General features: G+C 40.0%; 1 long non-coding RNA gene across 1 annotated transcript; it reads left to right on the top strand.

The window, feature by feature from the left end:
* The first annotated feature begins 714 nt into the window (after window positions 1-714).
* On the top strand, window positions 715-25,717 carry LOC120609413 (uncharacterized). The gene is made up of 3 exons (XR_005654769.1): window positions 715-1,749; window positions 14,057-14,173; window positions 23,160-25,717. It is a non-coding gene; the product is annotated as an uncharacterized LOC120609413 (long non-coding RNA).
* The last annotated feature ends 546 nt before the right edge of the window (window positions 25,718-26,263 follow it).

Genomic DNA, 26,263 nt, shown 5'->3' with positions numbered 1-26,263 from the left:
ATGTGACCTTACATGAGAAACAATCTTTCTGAGCATCAGTTTCATTAACTGTAAAATAGGGATGATAATAGTATTAGTCTCACTTATTGCATAGGTTATTTTCAGGGTCAAACAAGATTAAAGGAAGAGTTTATTATACTCTCATGAGGTATTTTATGAAAATAAGTGCACCTTCCTTTCCTCATTCTTTTCCTCTTTGGTCCAGTTTTTACTTTTACTACTGGGATGATATGTTGCATCTACCTGGCTGTAAGGAAGACAGACAGAGATGCTAATGCTTAGGTTACTAGGAGACTAAACATTACTTTTAATCATCCCTCAGAGACTGAATATTTAATTTATATGTAAAAAAATATATTCCTGTATTTGGGGGAAAAACCCTAAGATGAAAGGTATTCATTTTAAACCAGTGTTAAAAACAAGGAAGTGAACTGTCAGCATCCCCAGGTGTTGACTTATGCCATCAACCCTTAAAATACAGTGTGAAAAATCTCAACTGTTCTTAAAGTCACCTTCTTCTACAGAGGGAGAGCTTTTAGGATAGAAAGAAACATATGTGAAGAGTGTGGTCTCTTGAAATATTTTCTTTAAGGAAAAAGAGTAGAAGATAGATGTAGTATCTTGAATTTTTCTTGAGATCATTGAACAAGTAGTATATTAAATGGAGTGGAATTTTCTTAATGAAGATATTTTATATTTTAAATATCTTCATTCCATCTTATTGATGAACTGTTGATATGTACATCTTAATTATGACAAGCCAAAAAGCATTGTTTGGTTTTTATCAGTGTAAATTATTTTATTGGCCTCTGGATTTTTATCTTGGGTGGTGAAAGAACCTCTCCCAAAATGTGCACAAAGGATATATTGGAGGTGATGAGGGTTTTTTTGGGTGTGTTTGTTTTCTTTTTCACAATTTCCTCACATTTTTGTCACCTCCACCCATTGTATCAATGGAATTTATTACTTTAGGAGAAAGCTAAAATAGCTGATTCCAAGAAGTCAATTGAGTTTCTGAACTTACTTTTTATAGTCCTCAGAGAGACAATACTCTTGAAACCTGAGACTTTTACTGCCAAGAGCCTGAGCTCCAAAAGCTTAAGAGTCTGGAAGTTTAACTGTGTAGAGGTTTTGCCAAACCACAGAGTGGGAAGGAAGGGCTCATGAGTGTTTTCCTTTCCAAGGGAGATCAGGTTTGAGCAGCAGTCACCCAGGAGAAGAAATAGAATTTAGAAGCTGGTGAGGAGCTTGAACAAACGTTTAGTGCCCTGCTCCCTTCTATTGAGCTTTTGGGGACCTTCTTTTGAGCTTTAAGGATGGGATAGAATGGATTTGGGGCCTTGTGCCATGCTTCCTGATGAAGCTCAAGAGAAAGAAAGCGATTCTTGTAGGTAAGTATGCCATTCCAGCACGGCTCTGCAAGCGGCAAACTACAAAAGGCCACAGGAAGGTTAGGCAGAGAAAGTTTAAAGCACCACCCCCAGATGCCTGCAGTCCCAGGAGATACCACAGAATCAAAAATTTTCCATCCCTCTGAGTTGTAAGAGTGGCTTTTTGTGTTTACCATTTTTTTAAACATGTAAAACTCGTAACTGCTACAAATGTAAATCATTGCAGTCTAATTTACCTTTCTTATGTCTAGATGTCAAATGATTGAGTAGTCTCTGGAGTAATCTGCATGACCTTTGAGGACCCATCAACCTGAGAACAGAGCAGGATGCAGCTGTTTCAACCACAGATGCCATAGTGGTAGGTCCCAAGGATAAAGAACAAACTCCGTTGGAAGTCAGTGTGGATGGAATTTGATGGGCAGGGTTGACGGCACCTGGTAGTCACCAGCAAGGCTTTATCAGTTGTGTTCATTGGGTGTCTGTTCTGATTGGTTGGTGCCTATACCCTATTGCTTGTTAAATATTTTCAGTATCCTACTTACTGATGACTTCAGCTTGATGCCAGGAGGTTTCAAAAGCCTCCTCTCCCAACTTGGATCACTCCATAGAGGTAAGGAAAAGAGAAATGGAGTGGAGCATCCTGAAATGACTGATGAATCCCTCCCAAGGAGACTAAAATAAAGCAGTAACTAAGTTTACCTCAATGGTCAAGCTTAAGTTTTCCACTATCAATTTGTCAACTTAAATTCATATACAGTGAATGAAAGAGAGCTCCATTTTTTTTAACATGTAAAATTCATAAATGCTACAAATGTGAATCACTGCATTCTAGCTTTCATATCTCACATCTAGATGTCAAATGTGTCCCAAAGCCTCTAAAACCATCAGGCAGGAGCTTGTGGAGGTCTAAGGGGAAACATGTTTTTCTGCCATTCTAGGGAGTGGGAATGAGGGCGCAGTGGTGGTGTGTTACTACAGTGGAGTTGGACTTACCAGCTGGCATAATGGAACTTTACCTTTCTGCTTCGCAAGGATTGAGAAAATTTGTCAGGCAAACCCCACAACAGATACGAAGTGGAATAATATGTTTCTTTTACATGAGTTAAAATCTGGAGACCTTAATTTTAAGTAAGAAAAACAGCAATGAGAAGAAGAGTAAAAACCAAAATAAAAATACTAGAAAAGTAACAGACTGATGTTCATAGCTTGTCATAGAGTTAAAGGGGCTTAAATGTTTTTCAGGGTAGAGATTTATTAGCATGTCTGGGAATGAATTTTTTTTTTTAATTTAAGAAATATTTTGAGTCTGTGTTTGAAAGCAGCAGATAAATTCAGAAGGATTTAGGTACGCTCTTTATTGAAAAGTTACTTGCCTCTTGAAAAAGTTTTATTTGCCTGGATGGGCTAGGATAGGGTCAACTGGATGTCTCTGGTTGGGACGCAAGAGACACGGACAGTCAGTCCACAGATACATTCATCAGATCAAGGATGGGTGCTCTGTGTGGAAGCGGTGTGAACAGTGTTCAACACTGGAATAGGTAATTGGACAGAGTGATGGAGTCTTTTCTCAGGAGGTTATGAAAACAAGGAAATGTTTTCATTGGTCTGTTGGGTTTTAGACTACTTCAAGGTGAGAGGGAGAAAAGAAGAAGGTGAAACAGCTAGGTAAGGATATAGTGACCTAAGGTCAGTGCTGTATTAGGTTGTCTTTAAATATGAATTCCCTTTATTTGAATTTGAAGCAATTACAGAATTTTCACCTAGTGAATAACAAAAAAGGGTAAGGATATGACTGACATGGGGCAAAGGAAATCGTCTCATTGGTCTCAACATTTATTTTGATTTTAAGAGTCATTATATTTTTAAAAAATTTCCTTGAAGACGTTCCACTGGATTGCTACAAAGTTTCGTCAAGTGATTCTAATAATGGTATTCATCACAATCTGGAACGTGTTCAGAGAATTTTCTGCAGTTAAAAAAAAAATCTCGTGGAAGTTATTGTTCATTCAGTATCTCTAGGTTTCAGTGTGATTTTTTAAAACTCACATAGGATCGGGGCCACCTTTAGGCCCTAACATGGCCCTGGGAAAATATATTTTGCAGGGCTCTTGTCTATATAAACAATTTGGTTAAAAAATTAACAAACTGTGTGAGGTATAGTAACTTATCAGTAAAAATGTAGATGGGTAAAGAAGTGATACTCATGTATTTGTTTATCGCCCAGTCAGTGCATGTGAAGATTCTTTATGGCGTCTAGGCGCCATCTCTTCCTGTTTAGTTCAGGAACCACCTTTGTTTTCTTTATTGTCAAATGCACTGTTCCTGGCTAACTTCATATCTCCCACCAGGGGAAAAAGGTAAGAAATAAGTTATTATTCACAATGCCACAGCTCTTGGGAACCTGTTTGTATTGAAGCAATATAGATAGATCTTCTTACCTCTTCAGCTCTCTAATCATTTATTTAACGCTGGTTGTAGCGTTACTCATGGCACTTTATCCTCCATCATGCTGCTTGTGAGTACTGGCCTCCTTTGACTCTTAAGAATTGTTACCGTGCTTCTTTGCTGGTGACCACAAATGTAAGTTTTACCCAGAGTACACAGAAAAATGGGATCGATGATTCGTTTCGGTCATGTTAAATTTACTGTTTGTAATTTTATAATATGAATGTAGAATAATACATTTTTCAACCATGTGTTCTCTTGAATAATTTAGGCTGTAGTTACTACATTCCTAGTGACCTCTTTCAGTGTCAATGATGGGAGAGAGTCCCACGGGCCCAGCAAGAAGAGTGGTCAGTCCCATTCCCACAAAGAGACCAACCTGGGAAAATGCAATGTCACCACATTGATCAGAGATGAGGGGACATGTATCAAAAAGTCTGTGGTCATTTGCATCGTGGAGTAACAGTCTTCAGAAACCTTGGAGAAGATGAGTGAGGCCACTCCTGAGGACTGTCTGACATATGGCAAGGAGCATGTGAGAGTGGGGTGACCATCCTTGAGCCAGCAATGAGGTTGGGAGTCACACAGCACTGCAGTGGGAACACTGACAGACCCACAAACACCAGGCTCAAGTGGACAGTGAACCCATAGTCCTGAATCATCCTATGTCCAACATGAATGAGTCACCCCAAATCAGTATGCCAGCACCATTCTGGCAGCCCAATCTTGTGTGAAGAAACACCATGCTGGCCAGTGGGGTGACCCATTTGCCAGGCCAGCCTCCTGGAACAGGGCCTTGACCACAGGCCCTAGACAACCAAGAGGTGTGAGGTCAGGGGTTTCTTGGAGCATCTGTTCAACCCCACCTTGGGGAGGAGAGTTAAAGAGTTCCCTGAAAAGGAGAAATGGGGGCCAGGGCCCATGCAAGTCCTGGTCTGGGATGGGGATGCCCAACCTGGATGACACTGCTAACCCTGGTTGATCCCAGGCACCTGGGGAGGATTTAGAAAAATGTGCACAAGACTTCCAAAAAAGGTACCCTGAGGTGGGGGTGGGGGTGGGCTGCTGGCCTGGGTCTAAGTGGTACTGTGTAGGGTGTTGTATTATATATTTGGAAACATCGGAGGGATCATATGTAGCAAGCCATACCGTCGACTTAGAGCTGAAGATACTTCAGCCCTTCACTTTGCAATGATCTGTCAGAGTGAAGTAGTGTAATTTCACCAAAGACAACAGCTATATATAATTTGTTAGGGAAACGTGTGTGGGGAGATATTCCCCTAAAGCCCACGTGTACACATATACACATTTATGTAGAGATGAGATGCATGTAAAATAATATAAACACATTATTTTATTTTATATATTTTATAAACGTGTAAACATACATATATATATATATATATACACACACACACACACACACACACACACACACACACACCTTTCACACATGTATCTCTTCTATTTGGTAAAGAATTTGGCTTCATTCATCCATTTTACTCATTTTTTTTTTTCATTTATGTAACCTATTTATTGCAAAGTAACCACTTTCATGTTTTTGATTCAGTAAATCACTTTCATATGTGAAACGATGACACTAATATGGCATTAATATTTATTCTCTTAAGGGAGCTAGATAGGTATACTTACAGTGAATATTGGGTTTTATCTACAATGATATTTTCTTTATGGCTGATACTTTTATGTAATTTCGTGTAACTTGGAAGATTTCTTATTAATTTGACCCTGCTTGTCTAGTCTGACATTTTCCTTTTAGTACTTCTTGTTATATTTTCAAGAGAATACTTTATAAAGAAAAATTATTCAACAAATAAAGGAAATGAAAACCCAATGGATATTGTGTAAGAATAGAATTGTATTGTTACTAATGAGATATTCTTTCCTATAAACAAAATGAGGAACCAGACTAAGAAGCATCAAGTATGTTTAAATAATATGCTGAGGTCTTGGAAATTTTAACTATAAGAAGCACACGCATCACTCCATGTGTTTAAGAGAGTAGGACTTTCTCAATTTCTACATTCACTGGGATTTTAAGAAGTACCAAGTAGTATATATTTTGAGCTTTGTGACTTCTGCACTCTGGCAATGCAAGAGGCACCTGGAAGTGTCTCGTATGTGTGATAGGCATATCTTATGAAGAGGGAAAGAATACAGGGTCAGAGTGGGCTTCATGGTGAGGCAGTGGTTTGGAAATAGGATCAGTGAGTGTATGTGGGGGGTACTTCCCAGAAGTCCTTCAGGAGGAGATGCCTGTTGCCCAGCTGCAGGGAGGGCTGGCTGTTGATGGATCTCAGTTGAGCCCCTCTCTGAGAACTTTCCTTTGCCAAAAGTTATGCCCCCTCTCTGGAGGAAGCCCACCTTTAATGACTGGTCAATGTAGCATAGAGTGCATAGCTCCTAGATGCAATTTATGAAATCCCTGAAGGGCCATTTCAGCTCCAGAGCTTTACGTGAGTCAACTGAGACCTCAGTTTTGGATGCATCGTGGTTCAACTTCTTTCTTTGTCCAATCCTGCATCCCTCTTTCCTTCTCAGGTGTTCTTGAGAGCTCCCCAGTAAGCCTTCTGTACCAAATCTCAGCATCTCATTTTCTGTTTCCAAGATACCTGATTTAGGACAGTGTCAGGCTTTCCAGGCAGAGAGTGACTTTGAGAAATAGTTCGATTAGGGTATTGGGTTGAATATAGGGGAAAAGTGAAGCAGAAGTTTAGAAAGGATTCACTATGACAAAGGAACAGAGTTGGGGGATGGAGAGAATTGACGGTTTTGAGCATGGGGCAGTGTTATGGCCATATTAGGTCAAATTACAAAATTTTCTTTGGTATATCTCAAGGACTATATTATTATAAGAAACATAACTGAAAGAAGTCGGTATGTAATGTGCTGTCATTTTTAGATGCAAATCCCATCGTTGGTGGGTCATGTCTTTTTGGAATCTTTTTTTTTTTTTTTCCAAGAAATAAGAATAGACCTGAGCAGGTTGTCCACAGAGGCTATCTCCACATGCATTTGCAAAATAGCTGGTAAGGGTTAAAGATATGGCCTCTTCCCCTTACAGTACTTGTTCCTATTTGTGAAAAACCTGCAAGGTAGTATTAATGTCCCAATTTTAGGGATGTGGAAACTGAGGCTTGGATAGAATAAGGGACTTGCCTAGTGAGTAAGAGGCAAAGACAGGATTCAATTCCAGATTTCTTTAACTTGGAAGCTCCTGCTGTCCAAGTCAGATGAGCTGGTCCCATGGAGCCCATGATCTGAGCCTCGTGCTCCTGGGCTCTGACTCACCAGGCCTAAAGTGGTGATCAGACATGTGCTTATTAACCCTTACAAGTCATCTGTTCAACTAACTGAAGTAGCTGTTCATGAGCTTAGCAGTTGGCTCAGTTATTTCTCCTTCAATAATAATAATAATAATCATAGAAGGCACTTCTATTTTTATAATTTTCAAAGCCCTGCTTCTGTGTCTTGTTTGAGCTTCACAACAGAGCTGTGTGGTAAATAGAATAGAGCATTATCCCCATTCTACAGATGAAGGAACTGAGGCTCAAAGAGTTTCATGCACTCACATTCACTTGGCTCGAAAGGGGCAAGACCAGGCCCTGAATTCTGGCATTCTCTTTTGTGCTCCAGGATTCTTCTCTTAAGCCACTTACTTAAGCATATGAGCGGGAATAAGGCTCTAAAGAGAATGCACCTTCTTCTTTTCTTCGGCCTTGGTTGAACTAAATGCTCTGTAAATACACGGAGATTGTGAAAGATTCATCAGCCGTGAAGTAAAAATGTCACTTTCAAAGTGATTGAAAATTAGCTTCTACTGTAACTTGGTGGATAGACACCAGCATTCTGGCACCCTGTACTTGACCATAATTATCTCTAAGTATCGTTCCATTCTGGTGGATGCTTTCTACTTCTATCAAAACCTAATGTTTTCTCTTCATGTCATCTAGAAGGCCTTTTTTGTAAACTCTCTAGGATTATCATTTAAAGTCGATTGCCGTGTTTCAACAGCAAAAAATTCCCTGGTTATTGAAACAAGTACCTTCTTTATAGTTGGGTTTTCTGTATTGTTGTTTACCTGGCACTTTGTGCTTTTATAAGTTTTAAGGATGTTACTCACTTTTATCTATCTTTCTGATATCATCTCATCAAAACAACAATGATTTCTAAGCACTGTAGTTTGTGTTGAGTTCCTGGCTTTGCAATATAACTGATATTTTTAGCACCACAGTCCCGCAGGAGGAAAGAATCAAGAAAGGGACTCCCTGTAACTGAGAAAAGTGAGATATGCTTCTAGTAGCAGAGATGTGGTTGGGAGAAAAGGAAGAGAGGGGAGGGTTAGGGGAGGGACAGAAATGACCTTTGTGAGAAAATGCTCCCTTCAGGCTTTGGGGCTTCTCTGTCGAGAGAAACTTCTCCTTTTTTTTTACACGCTACACGAAAGTGAATAATGTGTGAGGAAAAATGACCTCACACATTACTCTGCTTTCCATGAAGTAAAAAAAGTCATGGTGGAAAATTTATAAGGAAAACAATTTGATTTCTCTGTTTCTCTTGCTAATGATTTTCAGTATTACTCAACATTTGGACCTTCCCTGTTAAGTGTCTGTCCTTATTTACCTCATTTGTATTTCCCAACTACTTTATTTAGCAGTCGTTAAATATAATGCTCCGTCACCCTCGGTCTTTTTTTAAACAGATGCAGGATGATGAGACAGGAAGTAGGGATGATTTCCCTAGATTCACACTGCAAGTAACAGCAGAGGCCGGGGCTGGATAAGAACTCAGATCAGCTCTTTTCCTAACTCTACTCTAGGGCAAGAGTAGTAGATGTACCACTCCTCCAGGGAGAAGAGTTTATCAGAGGTTAACAGTTCAGTCATATTAGAACAGGAGTGGGCAAACCACAGCTGAGGGGCAAATCTAGCCTGCTGTCTTTTCTCATGGCCCTCAAGCTCCAAATGGTTATTGGCATTTTATAAGATTTTAAAAAATGGAGAATAAGATTTCATGAGACATGAAAATTACATGAAATTCTACTTTCTATAAATACGGGTCCATAAATACATTGTATTGAAACACAGCCACACTCGTTTCCGTATTGTCTTTGGCTGCGTCCATGCCACAGTGGAAGAGTTGAGTGGTTACAACAGAAACTCAAAAGCCCAAAATAGTTTATAATTTGTAAATTAGATGGCCTGCAAAGCCGAAAATATTTACCGTAAGGCCCTTTACAGAAAAAGCTTGCCAACTCTTGATATAGAAAATTCTGAGGGATGAGGTATGGAATAAGTATAAATTTGTTGGCTTATGCTTAGAGGCTAGCTTCTGTCAGTGACGGGTGTCAGAAGAGTGTGGGGTAGTGGATGCAGCTACAGGAAGATTCCAGGTTTTCTCAGAGTGGATCCTATATGAATCCCTAAGTGTACGAAAAGACTCCCTCCTTTTTTTACAAAATTGGTTTTGAACTTTTCAGTTATGGGAAAGAAAAATGACATGTAGAGTTAGCGATTTTCTGAGAGCCACACAGCTGATCGGTGTCTGCCTGCAACTTAAGCTCCGATCTTCTATTCCAAATCTAGGGTGCTTTCAAGCATACCATGCTTCTGCAAGCTGGGGTAGCCAGTAAACATGACTTCTCTCCTTTTTTTCTGTACTTACAAAAAGGGAGGGCTTATTCTGGGCTAGTGCCATCAGAGCCTCTCCTAACACTCCCTAATTGTGCCACTCTTTCTTCTTAGCATGCTCTACGTGGTAGTGCGAATGGCCCATGTAGTCATATCTTATTTCATCAACTGGAATATGAGTCCTTTGAATAAAGTTTTCAGATTTAACAAATTAAAATACAGGATGCCCAGTTAAATTTGAATTTCAGAAAAACAAATAATTTTTAGCCTATGTGTGTCCTATGCAATATTTGAATTTATTTACATGAGATATGTTTAAAAAGTTATATTAAATATTATTTGTTTCTTATCTGAAATTCGAATTTGACTGGGCATTCTGTATTTTTTCCGATTACCCTTCTTTTGAAGGCAGAGATCAGGGACTTTATTTAGTCTTCATTTATCTACCTCTTCCCACATCGCCATCATGAAAACCAAGCCTCTTCCAGGCTAAGCACTAGTTCCCACAAAGCTGAGGAGACAGACATGTAAATAGATTTATTTCACTATATTCTGATATGTGCTATAACAGCCATGATGAGCCAAGAGCTGTGGGAGGGAGGGAGTTTCTCAGCCTTCAGGGTAGGAATTGGAAAGGCTTCCCAGCGGACGTGATCTCCAAGGTGGGTTTTGAAGTAAGAGTAGGAGTTTACCAGACCAGGGTGGAGACGGGGAGATCAGGGAGATGGAGCAGCAAGCGCCAAGTTATAACTAAAGAAAAGGGAATGGTATGCCTAGGAATGAGATGAGCTGGAGGCGATAGGTGCCCTGGTATCTGGGACATAGTAGGCACTTGATAAATAGTGATTAAAAAATTAGCCCACAAAATTAAATTCAGCAAGCAGCTCCTTAGAATTAAGACTACCCCATGATCTTTGTTCTCAGCACTGTAACTCTAACTGCCAAATCTTGGGCCACTAACCTAGCAGTCTTTACAATCAAGCAAATGTTCTTGGTAAGTTCCCGTTTGTTTCAGGTTAGTCCCATGATCTAGTTGCCATGTCCTTTACCATGGTGTGAAAGAAATCCCGTAGTGAAGTCCAATATTCAGTTACTGTACTTGAACCGGTAATGGAGAGAGACCCATGCCTGCCTAGGCCTGAGATGTAGGCATTTCTTCTACCTCAAAGATCTAACTGGCCATAAGTGACTGTCTGTGATGTAAAGAAGTCTGTTGTTAGTCAGCCTTATCACCATTAACATTAACCTCATGCATCACTGTCCTTGGTCTTTTCTCAAACAGCACTAACAGATAATGTGCATGGTATGATCTGTGTATCCCCCTTCTTTACTTCTCTCCCTCTTGTTGGGTGCCCCAGGAGGCTGCCCTGTCTAGACTGTCTTAGTGGACAACCTTGCCCTCATCTTGGAGAGTAGTTGGTGAGTGAGGTGGCTCTCCCTGCTGAGTCACTCTAAGTATACCATGTCCCTCTACAGAACACCACAGCTTCCATCAGGTGCTTTCTCCATGCAGCTGCCCTCTCTGATCCCAGTGTTTCCTTCTCTTGTTCCTCCCCTACTGCAGGCTTAGGTAGTAATGGCTCCTCACTCTTGCTTACCATGGGGTATACACTTTTCCTTGTTGATTTTCCTAAACACTTTCTATACCTTGATAAATAGTCATCACCTTATTAACTCTCCTCAATTACTCAGTTTGAGTGTACCATTTATTTCTCAATGAGACCTTGACTGATACAGATGGAATAAGTATTACAATAATCATTATTTGCTTATTAATTCATATTCACAATACTAAAGATGGAGAAGAGATTAATTCAAGGACATCTCATAGTTCACTTTATCATACATTATGAACAGCAGGTGACAATCTATTATGTAAAGAAATATACTGGTTTTGAAAATAAATTGTATTTCATCTTAGTATCTGTCAGTTTTTTGTGGTGTTTTCTCTTTTATTTAATAAAGAACACATTACCCATTTCCAGTTTTTTCACAGCATTTGTTATGTGTGAGGTATGCCCCGTACAAAGCATAATCCACAGCTAACTCATCTGAGGACATGACAGGAAGCCTAATAAGGGAGCACATAGAAATGAATGTCTTCATGTAAATATCTAATAATGAGATATTTCGCCAGGTGTCCATCAGTTTTAGAATGTAATCTTATTTTTAACCTGTGAGTTCTGATTTTCCAGGCAATTTTAGATGTCTGGTGTATCCTAATTTTTTTATTCTGGTTTTTTTTTTCACTGTTAATATGCAATATTGTCTGTATATTAAACACACATAAATATAATCTTCATATGATTTAAGATAATAAAACATTTTAAAAGTCATCTAGCGTTTAATAGATTAGCAAGCAGGAGTGTTCAGTGATGAGAAAAATTATCGGTATAGATCTGCAGTTTTTATGTAGCAATTTTATGAAATTCACTCAAATCTTGAAACACAATAAAAGTTCCATTCTACTTTGAAAGTGAATTATTCAATAGACTTGCTATTTCTTTTGCAGGTATAGAAATAATAAACAAGCATGAGCTTTGATGTCAGAAAGTTCCGGTTTTGAATCTGATCTCTTTTAATTACTGCCTTGTGGTTATGGGACAAGTTGCTTTACCTCTCTTGGCCTGTTTATAATATGCGAATGATAATTCCTCCCTCACAGAGTAGTTGTGAAGATTAAATGAGATATTGAGTAAAGGATCTGAAGAGACATTTTCCAAAGAAGAAAAACAAATGATCAGTTGGTACATGAAAATGTTCTTAACATCACTAATCATCAGGGAAATACAAGTGAAAACTATGATGAGATATTACCTTACATTTGTTAGGGTGACTATTAAAAAGACAAGAGATAACAAATGTTGGTGAGGATGTGGAAAAAAGGAACCTTTGTGTACTCTTGGTGGGAGTGTAAATTGGTGCAGCCACTATGGAAAACAGTATGGAAGTTCCTCAAAAAATTAAAAATACAACTACCATGTTATATAGCAATCTCCCACTTTGGTATATACCAGAGGAAAATGAAATCAGGATCTTGAAGAGACATATCTATACTCATATTGCAGTATTATTCACAATAACCGAGATATGGAAATAACCTATGTGTCTGTCAACAGATGAATGGATTAAGAGGACGTGAGGAATCCACGCGCGCGCACACACACACACAGGAATAATATTTAGCCATCCGTAAAAAGATCCTGCCATTTGTGACAATATGGATAAATCTGGAGTGCATTGTGTTAAGTGAAATAAGCCAGACAAAGAAAGACAAATATTGTATGGTATCACTTGTATGCAAAATCTAAAAAAAAAACAAAGAAAGTTAGTTTCATAGAAACAGAGAGAATAGTGGTTGCCAGGGACTGGGGGAGGGAGATATAGGGAGATGTAGGTAAAGGGTATAAAGTTTCAGTTATAAGATGAATAAGTTCTGAGGATCTGATGTACGAAATGGTTAATATAGTTAATATTACCGTATTATATACTTGAAATTTCCTGAAAGTAGATCTTAAGCATTATCACCACAAAATACAAAGAAAAAAGAAAAAAATATATTAAATGAGATAAAGTTTATAAAGCACTTAGCTTGTTGCCTGGTACATAATAGGATTATTGAAATGCCTCAATGATGTTTATAGACACATCATTTTCATTTTGTCCAACCTTGGGATCTACATGCACTACCTTCTAATAGAACCTTCTATAATGATGGAACTGTTGTATATTTGTGCTGTCCCATAAGTGCCTGTTGAATGCTTGAAATGTGGCTAGTGTAACTGAGGTGCAGAATTTTTTATTTTATTTTATTCTAATTAAATTTAAATAACCACACATGGCTCACGGCTACTGTATTGGACTGTACTGATATAGAGAGTAAACATAAAAATAACAAGTCATTTTGTAAGATCAGCAATGCCATTTGGACATGTGAACATAAAGCTGTTAGTGGGATAAAATCAGAAGTATCAACTGTTCATGCTCCCAGAAACTGACACAATATGGTGTATGCAATAATCATAAAAAAATATTTTTTGTTCTGGAGAAAGCAGGTAAATTGAAGTTATACACAAACAAATAAACATACACATACTTAAAGGGAATATTTTGGATAAATTTATTTTAAACCAGATAATATAGATAATTACCTCAATTCTTCCTTTTGCCTTGGTTCATTAGATATTACTATGAGGACTTCACTACCCCTTGCCCTTCTGGAGGAGTCCATGGCAGGCATTACCCATCAACATAGCACTATTCCTGCTGAAGTTAGCGGGGCCTCCCAACCCTCAACTCAACAGTGTCCAAACTATTGACTGGAATTGATGTGTGAGATAAAGTCCATTTTCCACTCTGGATTTAGACACATTCTTTTAAGGGTCTTCTTGGGTAATCTGGAAATGAAAATACCAAGTTCTCTAATAAAAAAAAATAAGTATATTTAAAGTTATAGATTTTTGGAGCTAGAGAAGGTTTAAAGAGATGTCTTATTTTTCTTGGACTTGAGTTACTTGAATATACATAGATTTACCTTATCTTCTGCATGTCTTCTGATTACCCCTCTAGAGCCCATGTCCACCCTTCTTCATCCAGTGCTGTGCCCTGGGAGGCTGACCTGAGGACCAATCACTGAGCTTCCTGCCCTGGCCAGGTGGAGGCAACAGCAGGAGATTTGGCAATCAGGTAAGAGTGAAATTGAGGTATTTATTCCCCTGATTTGCTTCCTGTGGTGGGGACAAAGTGGACTGTCTGGGTCCCAACACAGTGAGGCCAAGCTCCTGCCTCTTGTTAGGGACCCTCTCCTCACAGATCTCTCTCTCCTGGGAAACAGCTTCTTCCCAGTCCCTCTTCAGGTCTAGGAATAGTAAGGGGAGTAGCCCTAAGGCTGGCCCCACATGCTGCACTGTTTCTTGTTTCCCCATACCCTGACCACTTCTCTGAAAAGAGTCTCTTTATCATAAACTCTCCTCATATTACACAATTTGAGTGTGCCATTATTTTCTGCTGGGACTTTGTCTGATATATTTATGAAATAGTATCTGGATGTCCTCTCTCTGGGCCTTTCTTCCTAGAGGCAATTGCTACAGGGATAATTTAGGACATTGTTTTTTAAAGCAGTTGTTTAATCTCACTGCCTTACCAGACACCAGCTCAGACCCCTCTGGGGTGAGTCACTCTATTTGTGTGGGTGGGGTTAGTTAAACTCCCCAAAGTGTAAGAAAGATTGTCTTGATAATGATGACAGAGAATTTTCTCAAAAGTCCAAGTGCATAGCCCCAAATAAAATAAACAACCAAAAAAAAAAAAAAGAAAAGAAAAGAAAAGAAAAGAAAAAGGCCCATGCATTAAGATGCCTTGGGCAGTGACCCACAGCTCAGCCCCTCCTTTCTGGGCAGGATGTGGTTAGATTACTATACACGGTTAAGAAATTTCCCTTTTGAGCCTCTTCAGCCTGTAGTTCAGTGTGGATAAAGTCCGCCCCAAGGAATACCTAGAAGTTGAGGTATTATGTGTGCAGGATTAGTAGAAAAGTTTTGGAAGAATCAGGATAGCACATTATTTTTCTTTTGCTCCAAAGATCGTTAAAGATGACTCTTGATGTAGGGCTCCCTTCCTTTATTTTGGGCATTAGCAGAAAAGGACTGGCTTTCTATGGCAGCAGTGATAGTGGCAACCTACCTGGATTCTTACCAATCCAGTGTAAAACTTGTAAAAGTGCTGAAAGCTCCTCGTCCCCAGATCACGAATACCATTCTTCTCAGAAATTCTGTCACAATTCCAGAAATTCCCATTTTTAGAATGATACCATAAGGATATCATGAAGTGATCCATTTTACTGGGTTTAAGGCATCATTTTGTGGGAAAAGGGCATTACATATCAGCTGATTGACATATTTGCAGGATTAACCTAATACCACTGGTATCGCGTGCAGGGAGAATGGAGAAATGGGAGTCCTGGTTGAGAAGGAGGTAAATAGAGGTGTGAGGCCTCCAGAATCACTCAGGGACAGCAGATCTGTTAGGAACAGCACAGTGGTGTCGGTGACTACGGCAGGCACTGGAAGCCTGAGGATGTCTGGATGTAATTAACACTGCCATCAAAGATAAACTCTGCCAAAACATGACAATACAGTCTGTGTAAAGTGTTCAGGTCAAAGTTTAATAAATATATTTTCTTTTCTGATCCATTTATAATGTGGCTGAAAGTAGTTTCAGATAGGAGATTGTCACAAGATATCTAAAGGTGTGTCCGGTCTTGAAGAACTAAGCCATTAGGATAGATTGTGAGCCAGAATGACGATTATCTGCCAGGCTGATGCTGATTAACTGAAAGTGACTACATAAAGTATTGTGTTGGTAAGGAGAGTGAGGTGGTTTCTAGTCTCAATGAATAAGAATGACATTGTTCATTAGCAGAGGGCTCTGCGGGCTTGGGCTTGGAGGTAGGGGAGGTGATACACATACAACACATTTGCCAAGCCTAGCAAGGGCCTTTTTCTGCTTTAATCCATAATCAAAATGTAATTTCTGGGTGTTCAGGGGTCCTAGACTGGCTTCTGGAACCCCTGGTCCTGCTCTCCTTGCAGTTTCCTGTCCCTGGATCAGTTTATAAGTAGTATATGCATGAAACATCACTTCCTATGAGTAGGTATAATTTGGGTTAGATGTCACTTGGTGGTTTGGGGATTTAGGCTGAGATCTAATGGGCCAAGAGGCTTCATCTCCAAAGGAAGTTCCTGATGAGGAGCACATTTTCATGTGCTTGTTTTCTCATTTCATACCTCTAAACTAGGTCAGGACTGAGAGAAGACTTAGGGGTCATCCTTGACTTTTCTCTTTTCCTCTCGTTCCCCAGCTAGCCTGTCAGACAGCATACATGCTGATATGACCACTTCTCATCACCCCCATTGCCACTACACCATCTTTCATCTGGTCTGCTGTCATAGATTCCTATCTGTCTCACTCTTGCTTGCTACAATCTGTCCTCCACAAATGTTTTCAAAACGTAAATCAGGTCATATCATTCCCCTGCTTATAAGCATCCAGTGGTTTTTCAACGCACTTTGGGTACAACCTGAATGCCCCACTGTGGCCTCAGATATCCACATGATCTGTGCTCTGTCCCCTGCCTGCCTTTTTGGCCTCAATTCTTCCACCCTCTTCCTCTCTCAGTCTCTTCCAGTTACCCTGGACTACTTTCTGTTCCTCCATCTTGTCAAGCTTATGTCCACCTTGGCCTCTTTGTCCATTATGTTCTCCCCCTAGATCTCCATGTGGTTTTCTCCCTCATTCATCCAGGTCTCCTTCAAATGTTACCCTTTATCTGAAGTGACACACTCCCACAACCACCATATAGTCTCAATGAATAAGAATGACATTGTTGATTAGCAGTGGGCTCTGTGGCCTTGGGTTTGGAGGTAGGGGAGGTGATACACATACAACACATTTGCCAAGCCTAGCAAGGGCCTTTTTCTGCTTTAATCCATAGTCAAAATGTAATTTCTGGGTATTCAGAATTCTCTAACCTTACCTTATTTTTCCTTCATGGCCCTGCTCATTACTACTGGATAGTATTTTAAATAGTTCTTCATTTGTGCACAGGTTTTCTCTCCTCCTCTCTAGATTGTAAGTCTTTGAGGGTGGCGACTTTTACCTGTTTATTGTTGTAATGCCTAGAAGAGTGCTTAGAGCAGAGTAGGTGTCCAGGAAATACTTGTCAAATGGATGATGGACTGTTGAAAATAAGGGGGCTTCTCTAAGCTGTGTGGGATTGCCTGTCAAGTCATGTGGTAGATCAAGACAATGGTGTGTGTGGACATGAGATGGGAATCCATGTCAAGGAGTGTGGTGCCTGAGGCCAGGACCAGCCAGCAGCTGATAAAGATTGATCTGGGAACCATGGACAGAGGAGCAGCCAGAAAGTACCGAGCTTCCAGGGAATTGTGAGTCAATGCCAGAATCCAAGTGAATGATCATGACATAAGCTATGAGTTCCTAGCCCAAAGAAGTTAACATTAAGGCACTTTCTGTCTTGGATGGAAAGCTTCCTGAATGCTTACGACTGGAACAGGGGCCACCACGTAGGGCCTGAGTAGGCTCTAGAGTTGAGCTCAATTCAGTGATGGCAAAGTGGTTAATCCAAGGAGGTTAGAGATAGGAGGCTCCCTGTTATGAAGCCATCAGAATTCTGCAGACCCTGGAGAGAGACCCACACCTTCCAAAACCAGCTCCCAGCACACTATAACCACCCACCTTTGCAGATGCTCCCCCTAAAAAACAGTTATTCAAGAGAGATGTATGGAGCTGATGATCCCCCAGAGACCAATGAGTTCTATGGCCCACTCACTTCTCATGTTGGGGAACTCCACTCAGCAACAGGGGCCTCTGTGCTGGCTGGGAATCCCCACTGTGGCAGCAGCAGTCTGTGGGGTTGAGCTGCCAACAACTTTTCAGATTTAGCACACAGTTTCGTGAGGAGGCAAAGCTGTGTTGCCTCCGATGTGAATCAAAGCCAGTGATGCCGAAATATCTGGGTAATAGGAAAATTACTCCTGGAAGTTAGAATCACACATCCAAACTGGAAGTGTGGCAGGAACTGACTTTGTGCGCCCCTATCCCCAACTCTATTGGTACATTCCTGGGATCTGTGTAGAAAGAAGTATGTTGCTGTATATTGTTGATGTAACTCAGCTCATCATTGAAGGATCATAGAAAAGAGGTCTGGCATGGCTTTCAGAGGAAGTAAGGTGAAGATTCTTCCCTCCCAACCTACTGAGTAAAGCTCTTAGGGCTTTCATGACTCAGAAACCACAGACCCACAGCCAACATGCATCTGTTCATTCTTGTCTACAAATATTGATTGAGAATCTGTTGTGTGACTAACACAGTGCTTGGGTTGAGGACGTAATGGTAAAATAAGATTCACTGTCTCCCTTCAAAAGTAGATAACCCTATTCGACATGCCCAGCATGGAGGGCAGCATAATCTAGCAGCAAGAAATGTAAACTGAATTTTGTCACTAACTAGACTATGTGATCTTGGACAAGTCATTTCCCTTCTTTGAGTTTTAAAATTCTCATGTATGTTTCAAGGAAATTACTCATGTTATGGGATTTAATAAAGTAATATGTATCAAGTGTTTGGCCCATGTGCCAATAAATGTAAGATGTGATTCTGGTAATGATTTTATGATAAGAGTTAGAGAATGCTGTGGGGGCACATTTATATATTGAAATACCATATTTCTGGGCAAATATATTTATATTCTGGGGCAAGTGTAGAAAAAAATTAGAGTAATTTGAATATGTCATTCTTTTTTCTTCCTGCCCAAGAGCCCCCCTCTATCCAAGTCTACCTCCTTCTCCCTGTCCCAGAAGTCCTGTGTGCTCTGGATTTTCCTCTAACTGTCTCTGAGTGGATTGGCAGATTGGAAGGAACCCAAGCAAGATGGCACATGACATTTGTCATTGATTTAGAGCATTGCCCTTCCTGGAGGTGTTCACATCTCTCCCAAAGAATGGTGTCATTTAACGTATCAGTAAGGACCGTCTTTTTTTGAAAACAATGAAATTTGGTATTTATACGTAGAGAGACAGAGAAACTGATGGAATAGTCCCAGAAACAGACTCATGAATAAATGAGAACTTAGTTCATAACAGAGATGGCAATACAAAGGAAGAACTCTTCTTTCAAGTGCTGGGATAATTGGCTGTAGAAAAATATCCCTGCCTCACACTATATACACAAGTAAATTCCAGATGGAATTAAGACTTGCGTATGAAAAGGGAAGTTTAAAATTTTGAGGAGAAAAAAATAGAGAATTTTTAAACATAGGGAACAATATCTCAAAGGCATACACCAAAAGGAAGAGGTTTTTTAATATGGTTATATTGAAATATTATACTTCTGTACCAACAAAGACACATAAACAAAGTTAAAATACAAGTTGCAGACTGATAGGGGCTCTTTTAGTGCCTACCGCCAACTAATAATTTTTAATAAAATTTATTTTTAATTCCTACAAATCAATGAGAAAAGACAATCCAGGAAAAATGGACAAATAATGTGAACTAGACAGTCACAGGGAAAAAAATAGTTCAATCTCATTAATAATAACGGAAATTCAAATTAAAGCCGTAGTATGATCCTATTTTATACCTCTGAGGCTGGCCAAAGCGATAATAGCTGATAAAACCAGTTTTGGCAAGGATATGGGGAAACAAGCATTCTCACATATTGCTGGTGAGAGTATTAATTGGTATAAATTGAGTAAGATCACTCCTGAGAGCACATTGGCAATGTCCATCAAAATCAAAGATGTGAATATCCTAAGACCCAACAATTCTACTTCTAGATATATAACCCCCAAAAATCTCTTGCACATTTATGCAAAGCGACAGGCACAAGAATGTTTGTTGCATCACTATTTGTTAAGGCAAAAAATTGGAAACAATTTAAATGCCCATCGATAAAAGGATGGACAAGTAAGTTGTGAATTAGTCACATAGTGAAATCCTAGTCAGCAATGAAATTGAATGCAGTAGAGCTACATGTACTAATATGGATCAATCTCTGAAAGATAATAGTGGACTAGAAACAGCACACTGTAGAAAGATCTGAATTATATGACAACATTTAAATAAAAATGTAAAAACACACCAAACTTTGCATTAATACTATATATTATGTTACATTATATGTTAATTATATGTTTATATGATATATGTAGGTTACATATTTACTATATGCACATTTAAATCATATGTTCTTTTAAACACATATTTGTTGTTGTGTGAAACGACGTAGCAAAAGTATCAAAAACAAGCATGGGCAGAATAGGTACCAACGGGAGGAGCGGTGGGGGATGGAAGAAAGGGAAGGGGGAGACAGTAGTACGCTGTGGGAGGACTTAAAAGAATTTGAATCAGATATGATAAAAGGTTTTTGTTAAATCTACCTACCTGATGATACCTACACAAATGTTTATACTTTTTCACGTATTTGGTGTTTTAAAATTTTTAAAAATGGACAAGTAAAATAGTTCCCTTTCTTGATGCAGAGGCTGACCTACCTTATGGCTTTTCCAATTGACTCTGCACTTAGATAATGTGTTGGGTCTATTTATTTCCTACAGCACCTCATGGATTTGCAATATCTGTTTTGACGCTATGTCATGTTTTCTCTTTGCTATGGAAAGGGCTCATCTTGGGTGTGGATGCCATGTAGGGATGTACAGTCCCTTCACTTCACATAGGTGCAAGCCAAGGGATAGAGGGCTCTAAATGCAGTCAGTTGGACTGCTCCCCAAGCCAAGCCCCCGGCACAGGACTGTGCCACTTACATGGCTGCATCCAACCAGGGCGGGCACCTTTTGCTAGTTCAGGCGCCTGAGGAAGAGGCTTGTTTTTAATCTGGCCAAGTAGTAGGCAGTGCCTTTTTCTATTTGCACAAAGGCACAGTCTAGAGGAAAAATAGACTTGACCTAGGAGATTAAGGCCATGCCCAGGGTTTCCCAATGCTCTTGGAGTACGTATTCAACAAATCATGAGAATAATGTTGAAAGCATGCTTGTCCTGCCTATGACACCCAGACAAAGGATGGAGGAGGATCTAACTTGTCTACGAGTCTCTACTTCAGCTCTTCGTAGCCAGTCACCAGTTCTTTCAATATTCCCTAAGTTTACAGCAAATGGGAGCAAACCAGGTCCCATTGACCAAGAAGTACCCACATCGATGGCAAATTCTTCTATAAATTCGTAGACGTTTTCTGATGACCTTTAATGGGAAAGCATTATTAATGGATATATGATGAATCAGACCTTAACTGGGAAGGTGAATTTAGGTGTCAGCAGCTATTTGAGGTGAATTGTTCTGATTTAATATATTCCATCTGGTGTCTGCCTTGGATTAGGTGCTATGAAGGCCAAAGCATAAAGTAATCCTAAACTTCTAATTATAGCTTCCAGCATTGATTTTTTTTTTTTTGTCCCTTTGATTCTTCATCCTAGTTATTGTAAAGAAGGAAAATAGTTATTGCAGAGTCATGAAAAGAATGTTCATAGTTCCTACTACCTGGGTCCAGACCTGTTCTGGATCTCAACCTTTTTACAAGCGATTCTTTAGTTTTTCCTTCAAATCTGTGAGCTATCTCATATCCTTACGACAAATTCTTTTCTGCTTGTTACCCAGATCTGCAGCTTGCAACTAAAAAACCATAAGTGTTACAAGAAAGACCACTCGGGAAGCTATAATTAAGTTAGAATCTGTCTTATCTGGAGAGCTTCGGGAGGCTAAACAACTGGGGTTAAAAGTGAAGAAGAAAAGAGAGCAAGTCAGAAAGAGAGAAGAAGAGAAAGGAAAGAAAAGGGAGGGAGGAGGAGGAGGAGGAAGGAGAAGAAAGGAGAGAAGGGAGAAGGAAGGAGGGAGAGGGAGGAAGGGAGGAAGAAGGAAGGAAGAAGGAAGGAAGAAGGAAGAAGGAAGGAAGAAGGAAGAAAGGAAGGAAGAGGAAGGAAGGAAGGAAGGAAGGAAAAGGAAGGAAGGAAGGAAAAATTTCTTCATCTTGCTAAGATTAAGTATCTTCCCAGATAGACAGACATATGATGGGAAGTTACATTCCAGGATAGACCCCACTAGCATTATTTAAAGTTCTGCCCGGCCAGCCTCTGTCTACTTCCACAAAATAGCTGTTACAATACAGCATGCAGAAGAAAAAAATGGTTTGATGCTGCTTCACACAGAACCCAGCAGGAATCCACCAGAGACCACTCTGCATCCGGAGACAGTTTAAATGGTTGGCCCTCAGGGCAGAAGTGTGGATGAAAAAGAACTAAGGATATCAGGTTTTTTGCTGCTGTTGGCTGAGTTTCTTTGCTTCTAGCCCACAAGCCCAAGGTCTATTAATTCGGTGGAAACAATTAAGAGCTCTGGCTTTTTCATTGTATTGTAATTACAGCAACATCTCTGGTACAAATTATGACTCATTTGCTCTTCAAGGCAGTTAGCATCTGGACTGCCACCAACAAAACCCTTTTTAGGTTGCAGAGTGGTGGTATCACTTGGTGCCTTCAGAAAGCTGAAAGAAGAGGCTTTGCCCAATATGGGAATAGGGGATGGGTTCACCTCTTCGTAGATGGGTCATTTCATTGAAAATACTTGGGCTCTGATACCCCCTCGAACGTTACAAGGCTTTATTATTATTTTCAATGTTATGTATATTACTTTTATCAGAATTTATCTACAAAATGACCATGATAGTTTAGCCTGCAGCAAAGTGTCTTACAAATTTTTGTGAATTGTTTTCACTTAAATTTCTGCTTTGTTTTTCATTTCTGTGTTGGAGGCAGCCAATGGAGGGTTTCCTTTGGCAGATACGTAGAATGTAGTGTCTAAAAGAAAGCAATTAAAAATCCTGTAGCAGCTCTTGGAGAATCAGGATTTTATCTATTCTGGTGAATAGATTTTCTCTATTCTGCTTACTCAAATACTCTCAAGTTGCCCGTAGTATCAGTTACAAAACTCTTGTCAGTGACAAAGGTCCTGGCTTGAACTGGCTTAAGCACAGTGGAGAATTTACTGTCTCTGGTCATTGAAAACTCAAGAGGCTAATTTGGCTTTGACTTGAGTTGGCATTCAAATCTCTCCCCTCTTGACTCTGCTTTCTCCTGTGTCAGATTCATTTCCAGGTTCTACCTCATATCTCCAGAAGCTCCAGCTTTATCCCATCACAAGGCCAAACTCATCAGAAAAGAGCAAACATTTGACCCAGAATTTCTTCCAAATGCCTGACATTCACCAAATTGGACCAGTTTAACTCACATGCCCACTCCTGAATGAAGAACTGTGACCAGGGAAGGGCCATGACTGTGTTGACTTAAGTGTAACGTAAGAGTGGAGTCTTACACGCTGTGGGGCTGAGAGTCAGAGAGAATGGATCACCACAAGCAAACCAGCAAACAATCCCAAGAAATCAGCACCTTTGAGAAGGAAAGAGGAATAGCTGCCAGAGAGGAAAATGTCAAATGCCCATTACACCCCATTATAGTCTGGAGCATCTCTAAGTATAGTCCGAAGACCCCCGTGACAGCTGAGGAAGTGGAGCCTCTGTCCTGAGGTGTTTCCTTCATTTCTTCCAGTTAACCCCAAAGAGTCTTCGGTTCTTCTAAACCCAGAACTCCATGGAGAGGCAGCCACAACCATAACTCAGTTGTGAGGATGTGAAGAGGAATGAACTAACATGTAATCAGCTGGTTTGTCCAGAAAGAAAAACTCTTTCAATTACTTGCAAATCTGCCCCCCTCCAAAAAAAAAATAATGAAAGAGTTTAAATATTTATTTTCTCTGAGGGAATTTTGGGAGACACATTTATTTACACAATCTAATGATTTTTAAATAGGCCCTGAAAACAACTAACTTGACCTCCCATTGACCAATGACATACTCTATGCCAGGGCTGGTACTAGATGCTTTGTTAATTGCTTCCCACAACAGCCCCTGGAGGAAAATGCTATCATCTTTTTTTCCAATCCAAATGAAGAAACTGCAGGTCAGAGAGGTTAAGTAAGTTTCTGGGCCCAGCCAAGGTTCACGTCCCACCCTGGTCAACCTCAGAGCCCCAGCCGTGGATCACCGCGTTTCATCCTCTCTCCCATCCTCTGCGAAATTATACATGACTAAGAAAATCCATCTCCCTTCCATTAGAGAGCAACTGGGATGAGAAAACATTCCCTCTGTGGTGCTGGGAAGCACTTTTGTACCTTTTGTAGTCGGAAAGGAAGACTAGTATTTAACATTTCTGGAGCATCAGTTGGATTTAAGCCACTGGGAGTAGAGGGAAGAATGCTTTGGAACCTATTGGAAAACAAGTTTTGAGTGGAGAAAAACATGATTTCACAGGCCTCTTATTAGATCTGCTTCATGCATCGGTTTGTGCACAAACTGCAATCAGTGCCAATGGGAGTGTTGGAGGTCGGCGTTAGCAGACACCACATGGCTCCCCACCTGCTTAGCAGCGACTCCCAACTCCCAAGCACTAATGAAATGATGCATCAAAAAGCTGCCCTGACTCACTACTGGAGTCTGTCCACAGCAGCCTCTGCCACCCCCGCTCTGCAGAGACTACACTTACTAAGATCACTGAAGATCCTCTCACTCCTAAACCAACGTGGAAATTCCTCTCTGAGCCTCTTTCTGGTCTCCATGGTGCTTGATCCAATGGGCTGCTTCTTGATGCTCAGTATTGTCTTCAACAAGCAATAACATCGTTGCTGGGCTGTCTTCTCTTCCAGAATATTTCTAAGGTATTTCCTATAATTGCTAGGAGTTCCTAAGTGTTCCATCTGGAGTCGATGACTGTGTTAATGACAGATCAGGACCCTAAGCAGTTCCACTTGTCCCTGTGTGTTTTATATGCAGGAATTCCATCAGATAGACTCAACGGTAAATCTCGAGATTTTAATAAATGGCCTGACTTCTGCATAAAGGTCATTCAACAAGAGTACTGGATGCACAAATCTCTTAATGACCCTCTATCCCACTGTAAACTTACTATAGAACAGTGTTTATATTTTGAACTTTGATGTACAGATTTTTGTCATCAGTTTAAGGCAAGAACAATATATCTTCCCTCTCTTAAATAGAATATATGAAGGAATTATTTAAACAGGTATAGAAGGACCAAAAATATGCAAAAGGGAACACAGAGTTATCAGAGAAGTCTTGGCTATTGAAAGTAGGAACAGAGGGAAGAGGTTGGGGTGATTAGAAACCTGGAAGCTTCGAGAAAGGGATGCACAGAGGTAAAATCAAGGCCACTGAGGAAGGGCTCTGGCCAGCTCTGAGAGTTCTGGGAGTACAGAGAAGCTAGAACTGGAATCAACAGCTACTGCTAAGATAAAGGCCACAGGATAGAAACAAAATAAATAAAAAGCATACAAGAATGAGCAATCCCTTCTTCCTTCCACTCATGTGCCCTTCTGCCTCCCTGAGCAGCACCTAAAAGTATCCAGCTGGCAAAAGTGAAACATAGTTTACTGAATCCTGGCCCCAGTGTTACAGAGCAGAGTGTGGAGGAGTGAACTGCAGCTGAGACACAGCTAAATAAACCCACACCTCTGACAAAGCTCCCTTCACTTGTTCACTCTCACTACCTTCCGCACTTTCTGTGAGAAGTATCATTTGCCCATAATTTCCATTCCTTAACCCTGCTGAGTCACTATTTCTAAACAGAAAAAAATCTAAATATCCATTGTCTTTATTAGATCTTCCTGGATTGAGCAGAGAAAAAAAGAAGGGTTGTCCTTACCCATTGTGTTGCATATACTGCTCTCCAGCCTTACCTGCCCACATCTGCAGTGATGAAAACGCCTTTTTCCTACTATGTTTCCTTTGTGGTTTAAGGTGTTCTGTATATGTGGTGTACTGGGAATGACTGAATAGTCATAGTCATCTCTCAGCTATGTGCAAACAATACTTAATTTTCCTTATGGAAGCACTTATGTTTCTTTAACAAGTTTCCATTCACTCTTAGAGGATAGGATACTCAGTTTTATCCAAACTGTGAAATTGAGTTGGATCCTCAAAATTTTAAGTCACTTATAGTTTATTTCAAATAAATATTCCGTCCAAATCAGGTGTCTTCATACTTAGTTACCATCCAGTTTAAAACATCAGCTTCATGATTTCTATTCATTTCTCAAGGATTTTTCTTCCTCCCCTTCTGGGACCTTGATCTTGCCTACATACCTCCTTACAAGGAGGGGATGGGAGGAAGTGCTCC

The sequence above is a fragment of the Pteropus medius genome, unplaced genomic scaffold (assembly GCF_902729225.1).
Source record: "Pteropus medius unplaced genomic scaffold, Ma_sr-lr_union100, whole genome shotgun sequence".
In the NCBI taxonomy this organism is placed as follows: Eukaryota; Metazoa; Chordata; class Mammalia; order Chiroptera; family Pteropodidae; genus Pteropus; species Pteropus medius.
Note: the sequence above shows the minus strand (reverse complement) of the source record. Positions and strands in the feature narration are given on the sequence as shown.